The following is a 12343-nucleotide window of genomic DNA, read 5'->3' as shown; positions in this document are numbered from 1 at the left end:
CAAATTCTATCTGCCCCTCTACTAGCTATATCTTGTAAAACTTTGTGTATTTTATTTGGATCTACTAGCTATATCTTGTAAAACTTTGTGTATTTTATTTGGATCTACTAGCTATATCTTGTAAAACTTTGTGTATTTTATTTGGATCGTGAATTGTTAAAACCAAAATATCATGAGCATTTAATCCATAATGTTGTGAATGATGGACTCCAAATATCTATAATGTGTAGCATGATGGACAAATGTTGTGAATGGAACTTTAGAAGTCCTTTTAAATACGGTCGTGTCTTTCACATGTTATTATCATGAACATTTAATCCATCCATGAACCCATTGAACTGTAGCTGTCAAACAACATTGACTATATCAAATCATGCAAAAAACGAGGCAACATTGCCGAAAATATAGGGAATTTTTTTTAATACCACTGGCATTTTAAAAGTGAAAAACTCAAAAAAGACGCCAAAGAAAACAAAAAAAACTTGATGGGGGGAGTTAATGATAGGCGTGTTTAACAACTTGGATTATTTTATTCGTTTTTATATTCTGTTGCATATTATAATTATAAATAAACAAATAAAATGTTTGTTAAAAACAATAATGTCAATATATATAATTTAAATGTCAATAATGCAGAAATCAGCTCTTATTATGACTTATATTTAACATCTTCAAACGATTAGCGATCCCCTTGCAATTAATCACCCATTCTTCGTCTATCATAGTTGTTATTGGTTTGAAGGTGTGGGCTAGCCTTATCAAATATTTCATGTTGTTAATATCGTTTTAAATAATATCGTTTTAAATAGGGAAAATGATTTAGAAGGGTAACTATCTATTATCCGTGTTCACATATCGGTAACTTCTTCTTTTTTGTACATAATAAAGTAACTAACTTGTTTTAACTGTTTAAATTACACCAATATTACCGGTTAATACATGTTTTAACCGGTAACTCAAAGGAAAAATGACTTAAGAGGGTAACTACCTCTTATCCGTGTTCACATATTGACAACTTCTTATTTTTTGTACGTAAGAAAGCAACTAACTTGTTTTAACTGTGTAACATCTCAAAAATCATGAACAAAAATTTCATTTTTAATTTAATACTAAAACCATAATTGTCAAACCATTAATTTAATACTCCGGCATCGGGCCTCGCCCGACATCAGGCTTCGTCTGACATCGAGCCCCGCTCGGTATACAGATCTGTCTCTCTTAGGCCCCACCCACTAAACACATGCAATCATATAACATGCTAACACATAAAGAAACATACTATATTGTATATCTGTCCTAAGAAAAATACTCTGTTAATAATGAGATACGGAACTTCGTCCGTACTCAACTAGTTCTAGTCAGGGCTTCAGCAGTGCAATGTGAGTCTCCTCACTGTGTGAATGGGTCTAAGGCCACAATGTCAGCCCATGTAGTCTATGAGTAGGAAGACTTGGGGGTTAGCCCTAGGCATTGTATGCTAGTATGTTATTCCAGACCAAGGTCCGATGTCGGGCGGGTGCCCGAGGAATGTTTGCATGTTAGATTATACTTGTTGTCTGTGTGATACTTGTATGTGCCTGGTAAGGAGGTGAGTGTGGGTGAGGTCCCATATCTCATCACTAGCTGAGTACGGATGATGTTCCGTATCTCATTATTAGCAGAGTATGTTTCTTAGGTCAGGGATACAGTTGAGTATGTTTCTTTATGTGTTAGCATGTTATATGATTGTATGTGTTTAGCGGGCGGGGCCCAGAGACAGGTAGGGCCTAAGAGAGACAAACTTGTATAGCGAGCTAGGCTCGATGCCAGGTAGGGCCTGATGCCCGGTGGGGCCCGATGTCGGAGTATTAAATTAATGGTTTGACAATTATGGTTTTAGTATTAAATTAAAAACCAAATTTTTGGTCATGATTTTTGGGATGTTACACAGTTAAAACAAGTTAGTTGCTTTCTTATGTACAAAAAATAAGAAGTTGCCAACATGTGAACACGGATAAGAGGTAGTTACCCTCCTAAGTCGTTTTCCCTTTGAGTTACCGGTTAAAACAAGTATTAACCGGTAATATTGGTGTAATTTAAACAGTTAAAACAAGTTAGTTGCTTTATTATGTACAAAAAATAAGAAGTTATCAATATGTAAACATGGATAAAATGTAGTTACCCTCATAAGTTATTTTCCCTTTTAAATATAATATATTATTTTCTGTCATTTAAATCATTTATATTAACACTATAATATAATCAATTTTCTTAGACTTGAAATTTTAAGCAGAAGATTTAAGTCATCCACATATATTAATCATTCAGCTTTTAGACCTAACACTAATTATTCCACACCGTCTAACACTAACACGGTGGCCTCCCATAAAACAAAATAAAGACAAATTTTCATATAAATGATCCCTATTATTTTTAAAAACAGAAATATAGTCCTTACGTTTAAAAAACATTTTAAATGGTTTTTATGATTTCAAAACCATTAACAAATAGTAGTCGTCCACATAAAAAATCTTATTTACCATTTTTAATATATTTTGATTTTCTTTATTTAAATCTATTAAAAAATAATAATAAATAAATTTGGCTCACATATATATATATCTCTCTCTCTCTCTCTCTCTCTCTCAAGTAAAAAGCAGAAAAAAAAATCACCCCCATATATTTCTTCCCCAATCCACTTTCTTGATGCATGTAATTTATGTAGCTAGTGAGGATTAGGATCAACAATTAGAATCTCTAATCAATCGTTTTCGGTGTTCATCTCTCTTGTAGTTTTTATGTATGTGTATGGGTGTATGTGTAACACCCGGTTCCTGGTACGTATTTTAATTAAAGTAAACTCATGTTTTCCTCTGGGACTCGGCGAGTTGGAGGGCCAACTCGTCGAGTAGACTCGACTTTGGATCGGTGGGATAAGTGACCTACTCGAAGAGTCGGGAGACCGACTCAACGAGTAGGACTGTCTGGATGAAACCCTAACATCTGGGGTTTGCACTCTATTTAAACAACCTATAACGCCCTAACCTAGCCTCCATTGTTCCTCCCAACCTAGAGAAATCCCTAACTCAAACCCTAAGCCTCTTTTGAGTGTTCTTGAGCTTTTTGGTGACTTTTTTGTGCATTTGAAGTGGAAGAGAAGAAGGAAGCTTTGGAGTTCAAGTGGAAACTAGTAGATCCAGAGGTTTTGCTTCCTTCTTAGTTCATTCAAGGTAAAAAGCTTGAACCTTGACCATTTATCTCTTAGATCTTGTTTTGGGGCTATTTTCTACCCTTTTCATGAGTTGGTGAAGTTATAATCGGATTTTGTGAGTGTGGTTGGAGCTACACTTCAGATTTGGAACGATTGAGGGTTCTCATGGCATAGAGGTGTCAACTTTATGGCTATGGGAGACCCATGCTTCTTATATACATCTTTTTATGGCTTTTGAGGCAATAACCCCATGTATGGACGTCAAGATTGGAACTTTACGTATAAAATGGACCTTATAAGATCAGATCTATGGTTACTGGTTGAAAGATACCGAAGGGGTGGATAGTACCCCATGCATGCCTAGTTGTATTATCATGTTACATTATTATGCGATAGAGGTAAGGGTGAAATAGTCCCCGGTTACCAGTTGAAAGATTCTGAGGGGGAGGTTAGCTCCCGGTTACCAGTTGAAAGATACCGAAGGAGAAGTTAACTCTCGCTTACCGGTTGAAAGATACCGAAAGGGAGGTTAGTTCCCGAGTACCAGTTGAAAGATACCGAGGAATAAGCACTCTTATGTGGCATGTGGTATGATGGGGAACTCACTAAGCTTTCTGCTTACGGTTTTCAGTTTTGGTTTCAGGTACCTCTTCGTCTAAGGGGAAGGAGTCGGCGGGGTAACAGCGCATCGTACACATGTGATTCCGCATTTAAGATTTTTAGGATTATGCTCTCATATGATATCAGTAATGTTTTTCTTAAACAATTTTACAAGTAATATAATTAAAACCAAAAAAAATTGTCTCAATTTTTAGGATGTTGCAAGTTGGTATCAGAGCCTTGGTTTGAGGGATTCAGGCACACCTTCGGGGGTCCCTGGACTCAAATTGTGGGCTTGAAAGATTTTTACAAGAAAACAGTTTTCTAAAATATAAAACAAGGAGTTTTGGAAAGAACAAGGTGTGTGATGCGTGCGACCGGCCGAGTTCAACTAAGTTTTCCCCAAGATACCCATACGTGATATGTTATGTTATATGATATGATTATGAGAGCTGCATGCTAGACTAAGGATAAGGATCTAAAGAGGATGGCTTTTATGCCTGTTATGTGATTATCAGAACTGCATGCTAGATTAGGGCTAAGTATCTAGGAAGGATGCATTATATGCCTGTTGTATTAGTTTATTGAGCTATATGCTAAGGCTCGTTTGTCAGCAGTATGATAGCCTGATTAGGTTATGCTTAGTAATGGTTACTTAATGCACGAATGCTCCTTGCTTTGTGCTTATAGGCGTTCCAGCTAGCTTTAACTAACAAGTAAGCGAATATGTAATATTATTTGCAAACTAGTTAGGGAAGATGGTAGGGACTCCTTGTGTAGCTGATGGTGGAGAGTAGGTCGGAGAGTACCCTAGGACAAGCCTAGGATGAGATTAGTTTGGAAAGCAGTATTAGTAGAAGGAACTTGGTGAAGTCGACGCAATCCTTGAGGAGAGTACGGATAGATGTGGAAGGTAGTATGGGCCTGTACTACTGGAAGCAGAGGATCCATACTCGAATCAAGGAGGGCTAAGATAGAACCAGGAAACTTGGAGAGTGTGTGAGACATCTCGAGAGTATGTATGACCCTGAAATTTATGTGATTATTTCAGTATGGCGAGTACGCGACATGGAGCAGCAGGTTCAGGGTCTGGACCAGGATTAGGATCAGGCTCAGGTGCGGGATCTGAGCAGGTTGATAATGAGCTACGCGAGTTCATCGCGTCTGATATCACGAGAGGTATCCTTGAGGCAACCCCGATCATTTTCGGGTCGATCAAGGAGGGGATTATTGAGCTGATGGAAGATCGCCTCCGGACATTCAGGAGTGACTTGGCGTCCAGCCAATCAGGTACACACATATTGTCCTTCAAGGACTTCAGGAGGAGTGGTGCACTAGAATTTCATAAGGCGAAGGACCCCATTGCTGCCAGGAGATGGATCGCAGACATTGAGTATGCGCAGTTGACGAGCTTCTTCCCGAAAGGGTCGAAGGTCCGCTTTGTTGTAGGTTGTTTGAGAGACAGAGCTAGGGATTGGTAGGAGTCGGTTGGTGACTCACTGGGAGTCCCATCCATCAAGGCCATGACTTGGTCGGACTTTGTGACCAGGTTTAGGGTGGAGTTTGCGCAAGTTGTGGAGCTTCAGCAGATGGCCAGGGAGTTTCTTGACATGAGACAAACTACAGAGACAATAGGGGAGATCACCGCCAAGTTTCGACAGAGGGCCTTGTTGGTGCCTCGGTATGTAGGGGATGAGAAGATGTGGAAGACCCGCTATCATGATATGTTGAGGGCCGATACTCGGGAGCATGTCAGCTACTCAACCTGCCCTACCCTAGAGTCCATGTTTTCCAGGGCAATGGAGAGAGAGATTGATTTAGAGCACCTCAGGAAGAGGAAGGCAAAAACAGAGCAGGTTACTGAGGTTTCGAGGAAGAAACCCAAGGGATTCGACGCAAGGTCGAAGGGCTAGCCGAGCCAGAGCCGTTGCAGGAAATGTGGCAGGCCGCATGAGGGAGCTTACAAAGCGAGATCATCAGTCTGCTACAAGTGCGGCAAGACGGGGCACTTCGGCAAGGATTATATTGCCCCTGCCCCATTGTTCAGACATCAAACATGATTTTCTTTCATTGTAATTTGAGGGTCCATAAAAAGGCCAACTTCCCTAGATTGGCAACAGCAACAACGCCATTGGTGGTGCCAACTTCAGCGACTACACGGGTTACGGATGGATGGAAGGTCGAGTCTAAGGCTCCAGTGGTGAGGAGCCGAGCTTTTCAGTTGACAACTGAGGAGGCATACGCTGCACCCGATGTGGTGACAGATATGGTTTCTTCTCTCTAAATTTTATTATATGTTGCTTGTGATGTTTATGTGTTATGTTATATGTTTTGTTTAGGACCGTTCCATGTGAATGGTATCCTAGTTCAGGTGTTGTTTGATTTGGGTGCTACCCAATCATTTGTCTCTCTTGCGCTTAGCAAGAGGTTCCTTGAGTCGTCATGCATTTTAGATTGCCCTCTAAAGGTCGAGATTGTGGATGACCGATCAGTGCGAACATCATAGATTTTTAGGGATTATGTTTTGAGGTTGTTCGAGGAGCACTACTTGGTAGACTTGGTTCCCATACCATTTCGGGGGAACAAGGTTAATATCGGCATGGATTGCTTGAGCCCCAATAGGGAGGTGATCGACTGCGCGCATCAGTTGACCCGGGTCAGGAACCCAAGTGGGGGAGAGCTGGTGATTCAGGGTAAGATGCCACAACGCGGGCCAACTTTATGTTCAGCAACGAGAGCTAGGCGCTACCTCCAGCAGGGGTTTGTAGGGTATGTCGCCTATGCCTTGGATACCCGGGAGACAGGTGAGGAAACGGTGAATGACGTATCGGTGGTACTAGAGTACGCAAATGTATTTTCAGAGGAGCTGCCTGGGATACCACCAGATAGGTAGGTAGAGTTCAGGATCGACCTAATCCCTAGTGCGGCTCCGATAGCCAAGGCACTGTATCGGCTGGCTCCTCCTGAGATGCAGGAGTTGTCTACACAATTGTAGGAGTTGTTAGACAAGGGATTCATTAGATCGAGCATTTCATCCTAGGGAGCCCCGATTCTATTTGTGAAGAATAAGGATGGTTCGCATCGAATGTAGATTACCAGGAGCTGAATAAGGTAACGGTGAAGAACCATTATCCACTCCCAAGCATTGATGATCTATTTGACCAGCTTTAGGAAGCATCTTGGTTCTCCAAGATTGATCAGCGTTTAGGTTATCATCAGATGAGGGTCAGAGAGGAGGATATGCATAAGAATGTTTTTCAGATGTGATCTAGTCATTATAAGTTCGTGATGATGCCTTTCGGGATCACCAATACTCCTGTTGCATTCATAGATCTCATGAACCGTGTGAGCAGACCAATGTTGGATCGATCTGTGATAGTTTTAATTGATGATATCTTAATTTATTCCAAGACGCGGGAACAACACGAGGAGCACTTCCAAGAGGCTTTGGATACTCTGAGGAGGGACAGCTTGAATTCCAAGTTCTCCAAGTGCGATTTCTGGTTGTGCGAGGTGCAATTTCTTGGGCACCTTGTCAACCATAATGGGATTTTGGTCGACCCAGTCAAAGTGGATGCCGTGATGAGGTAGGAGGTTCCGAGGTCTCCATCTAAGATTCGGAGCTTCCTGGGACTAGCAGATTATTATTGGAGATTCATTCAGGACTTCACCAAGATAGGCGTGCCCTTGACCCGGTTGAAAAGGAAAGTTGTGGCCTATCGCTAGGGGCCTGAGCAGCAGGACGCATTTCAGACACTATTATCGCCTACTATTCGAGGCAGTTGAAGCCTCATGAGGCGAACTATCGGACACCTGACTTGGAGTTGAGGGCATTTTTTTTCGACCTCGAGATTTGGCGTCATTACCTCTATAGAGTTTGTTGTACTATTTACATGGACCATAAGAGTTTGAGGTACCTCATGGATCATCCATATCTGAATATGAGACAGTGTCAGTGGCTAGATGTGGTGAAGGATTACGATTGTGAGATCATCTACCACCTGAGGAAGGCCAATGTCGTGGCCGATGCGCTTAGCCGCAAAGCAGTGCCGATCAGAGATATTTGCTTGAGGATGACCATGGTAACTCCGCTGTTGGAGCGGATCCGAGAGGCCCAGTAGGAGCCTGTGAAGGAGGAACATCATAAGAGTGAGCATATTGGGGGCCAGGTTCCCTTCTTCGATTATGACAACCGTGGATTATTGACACTACATTGTAGGGTGTGGGTCCCATATCATGGAGGTGTGCGCCAGGTATTGATGGAAGAGGCGCACAAATCCAGGTTTTCCATCCATCCCAGAGCGACGAAGATGTATAGAGATCTTCTTCCCGATTATTGGCGGCCCTGCATGAAGCGGGATGTTGCTTGGGATGTTGAGAGATGCCTGACCTGCAAGAAGGTCAAGGCTGAGCACCAGAGGCCTCAGGGAAAGACCCAACCATTGGATATCCCGATGTGGAAGTGGGAAGATATCATTGTGGATTTCATCACTAAGCTTCCCAGGACCCGTGAGGAGTGGATTCGATTTGGTACATCATGGATCGGCTGACCAAGAGCGCCCATTTCATTCCGATTCAGGAGAGCATTTCGGCCGAAAAGCTGGCCGACATCTATATCCGGGAGGAAGTGCAGGACCCCGATATGCTGGGGTGAGGTTAGACAGAGTGTCATGGGGAGTACTGAAGTGGTACTCAAGACTACATAGAAGATCCAGCAAGTTCGGAGCAGGCTTCAGACTGCTCATAGTCGGCAGAAAACTTGTGCCAACAAGCATCGTTCGGACCTGGAGTTCCAGGTCGGAGATATGGTGCTCCTGAAGGTGTCACCTTGGAAAGGAGTCATTCGGTTTAGGAAGCAGGGATAGTTGGTCCCCAGTTACATTGGACCTTTCAGGGTCGTAGCCCGGGTGGGCAAGGTGGCATGTAGGTTGGATCTGCCAGCCGAGCTCAGACAGATTCACAACACTTTCCATGTTACCCAGCTACGGAAATGACTGGTGGAGAAGTCAGCAGTGGTGCCTTTAGAGGATATTCAGGTGGATAACAGCCTGAACTACATCGAGCGGCCAGTGGCGATCCTCGACAGGAAGTCAAAGGATCTGAGGAACAAGAGGTTGTAGCTGGTGAAGGTGAATGGGCAGCACCGCAAGGGCTCAGAATGAAGTTGGGAGCCGGAGGACGAGATGAGGGAAACCTACCCCCAAGCTTTTTCCTGATTCAGTAGTAGACTTCGAGTACGAAGTCTAAAATAAGTGGGGGAGATTTGTAACACCCGGTTCCTAGTATGTATTTTAATTAAAGTAAACTCATGTTTTGCTCTGGGACTCGGCAAGTTGGAGGCCCAACTCATCGAGTAGACTCGACTTTGGATCGATGGGATGATTGACCTACTCGACGATTCGGGTGACCGACTCGATGAGTAGGACTATCTGGATGAAACCCTAATATTTGGGGTGATATGACCATAATTAGTCACATATTTTGTGCTAAATCTTAATACTTTTGACTATTTTATTGAAAATTATGAAAAAAAATAACTTAAATATGTTTAAAATATATTTGTAGCCAAAAAGATGAGCTCGGATGGAAAAGAAAGGGGATTTAGAAACTCGAAGCTTAGATCTTGGATTTTGAAGGAAGGAGGATGTTGTTAGACAGCTTGACCCCTCGTCAGTGTTTTGGCCATATCTCATGAACCATAACTCCGATTGAAGAGATTCAAATGTTCTGAAAACTAGACACAATTCAGACGACTTTCGTGTTTTGAGAAAATGTTGATTCCAAATGCACTCGAAGAGTTGGTCATCAACTCGACAAGCTGGTCAGAAGTTTCACGATTCTTGATGCTGACTTTCCGTCCACGGATTTTAAGTGATGGACTCATCGAATCAGTCACTAGACTCGACGAGTCGCCCCTGTTTTCAGAATATATATATATATATATATATATATATATATATATATATATATATATATATATATATATATATATATATATATATAAACGCTTCTCATTCGAACCCTAACGAATGGGGGAAGCCTTGGATGATTTTTGGAGACCAGAAGGGTTCTTGGAGCTCTAGTTTTCGAGAATTCAAACTAAGAAGCAATTTAAAAGAGATCAAAGGAAAATAATTATTACTCTTTACTTAATCTTTTGTTTAAACTATGTTTGCATCAATTAATTTTGTTTTGAGTTGTTTTCTACTTTAATTATGAGCTAAAAAGTCATAACTTTTGTTTAGGATAGATTACTTTATGAATATGGTTTGATTTTATGATTGGATTAATTTAATTTGGTAATTTTGTTTATTAATCTTGTTAAAGAACCTTATGTGTTAATTAAAACTATTTTCTATTAATTAACTAACATATTAAGTTGAATGAACATGTCTTAATTGCTAATCTCATATGATTTGTGTTAAAACATTGTTATATGCCTAGGAATAGCAAACGTGAAACTAGGGTTAATTAGAAAATAGGTAAGTTAATGTGTGAGATTGTGTGACGAACCATCAACACGAGGTTTGTTGAATTAGCAATTTGATTAGCTACTACAATTCTTCTTAACCCGAATCAATAAACTATAAAATCTATTAGTTTAATCACTTGATCACTGCTTAAATTGATTTGTTTTCTAATGATTGGTAATAGCGAACATGAACCTAATCACACTAATTGGTAGCCAATGATAATTAATCCATTGCACATGTCATAAAATAAACAATAGGAATAAATGATTCGAAACCTAAACAGAAGTCTTTTCCATTATTGAATTTACTTGATTTTCGTTTGCTTAGTTGTTAGTTGCTTAGTTGAGTATTAGTTAAGTATTTAAGTTTCTAGTCTTGCAAAACTAGAGAACCCCCGCCCCCCTTTCTATTACTTGTTTTATTTAGATAGTATTAGCATTTATTTTCATTGTTTACCATTCCCTATGTTCGATACCCTACTTGCTTGAACTATATTACTAATCGATAGGTACACTGCCTTTCGTGTGTTTATTTTGTGTCTAAGTGTGACAACCCCAAATATATTACCGTTACAAACCCTATTTTCACTAACAGAATGCGTCACTATATGTTATTCTCGGTAATGTTTGGAGTCGTCAATACACAAATATCTAATTATCTATATGTTCCAATATTATCATAAATAAGTATAACTTGTAAATATTAACCCCGTTTAACTAAATAGAGTTATATTACTTTTCAACCACTTCACTCGGGTAAAAAGTTTTAACTCCGTTAAACTTTAGCATCGGGTAGCCGTGTATCGAGTGCAATACCCGAGACATATATAAACAAATGAACACTACAATTGAACTCTTTTTACCACACCTTCACCTCTCTCTCACTACTTTCTCTCTCTAGACCCGAAATCGACCCCAAATCCGCGAATTTCCGGCTTCCAAACGTAAGGACTCATCCCCTATCTTAATCTAAACATACTTCACTGTATTTAGAGGCCAAAATCATGGAAAACAAGGACCAAAAAGGAGTTTACGGCCTAAGAAGCCCCTTAGGCCGTAAACCCCTAAAAACATGCCAAAAACCTCATATTTCCTTCCTTTAAGCTTATGGACTAATTAAGACATATACCTAGGAGATTTTGGACATTAAAACACAAGGATTTGAAGCTTGAAAAGGAGTTTACGGCCCAAGCTTGTGCTTAGGCCGTAAACACCCCAAAAACCCTTGTTAAAAGCCCCAAAAACTCATCTAGGGTGTTTGGTAATTTAGTCTTGACACTAAAGAATGTTTAAATGCATTAAACAACATCATTTGAGGACAAAAAGAGGAGTTTACGGCCAAGGCTAAGCTTGGGCTGTAAACACCCAAGTTTTTGTGTCAAACAAGTCCCAAAACTTATCTAATGCATGTAAGGAATTTAGCTAAGGCCCTTGGATGTGTGTTGTAACATTAAACTTCCCATTTTGAGGCCAAAAGAAGAGTTTATGGCCAAGGATATTCTTGGGCCGTAAACTCCCCAATTTTCATGTTAATAAGTCCCGAAACTCCATCTAAGGCCTTCTAGAATTTACCTAAGGTGAATAAGAGCATGTTGTACCATTTAAACATCCATTTTGAGGGATTAAATGGAGTTTACGGCCCAAGAACAAGTCTTGGCCGTAAACTCCCCAAAATGCCACAAAATGAGGGTTTAATCCCTCCATATTGGTCCAAGACACATACCACTAAATTAAGGAAGTGAAATAAGGCCTTAAACATACATTTTGGAAGACCAAATGAGTTTACGGCCAAGCCTAGGGGGCTTACGGCCGTAAACTCCCAACTAGTGGCCTGGGCCATAAACTCCAAGGGAGTGAGCTCATGGACCCTCCCGTAAATCCTTCTTAGCCTTAAACCACTCCCGGGAACCCCTTCTAGGCCCTAAAACCCCGAATTGATGCTAGAATGCCTCAATACTTAAACGGAAAGCATAAAATGATTAATTTCTTGTAAAACGCATATTTTCATATGACATTGGGGTCCTGAAAGGTGTACAAGTCATTATTTGGAACAAAACGCTCAACCGACACTTTTACCCGAT

This window comes from Lactuca saligna, chromosome 8 (genome assembly GCF_052625555.1).
Source record: "Lactuca saligna cultivar CGN05327 chromosome 8, ASM5262555v1, whole genome shotgun sequence".
NCBI lineage: Eukaryota > Viridiplantae > Streptophyta > Magnoliopsida > Asterales > Asteraceae > Lactuca > Lactuca saligna.
The sequence above is the reverse complement of the archived record's forward strand: the minus strand, read 5'-3'. Positions refer to the sequence as shown.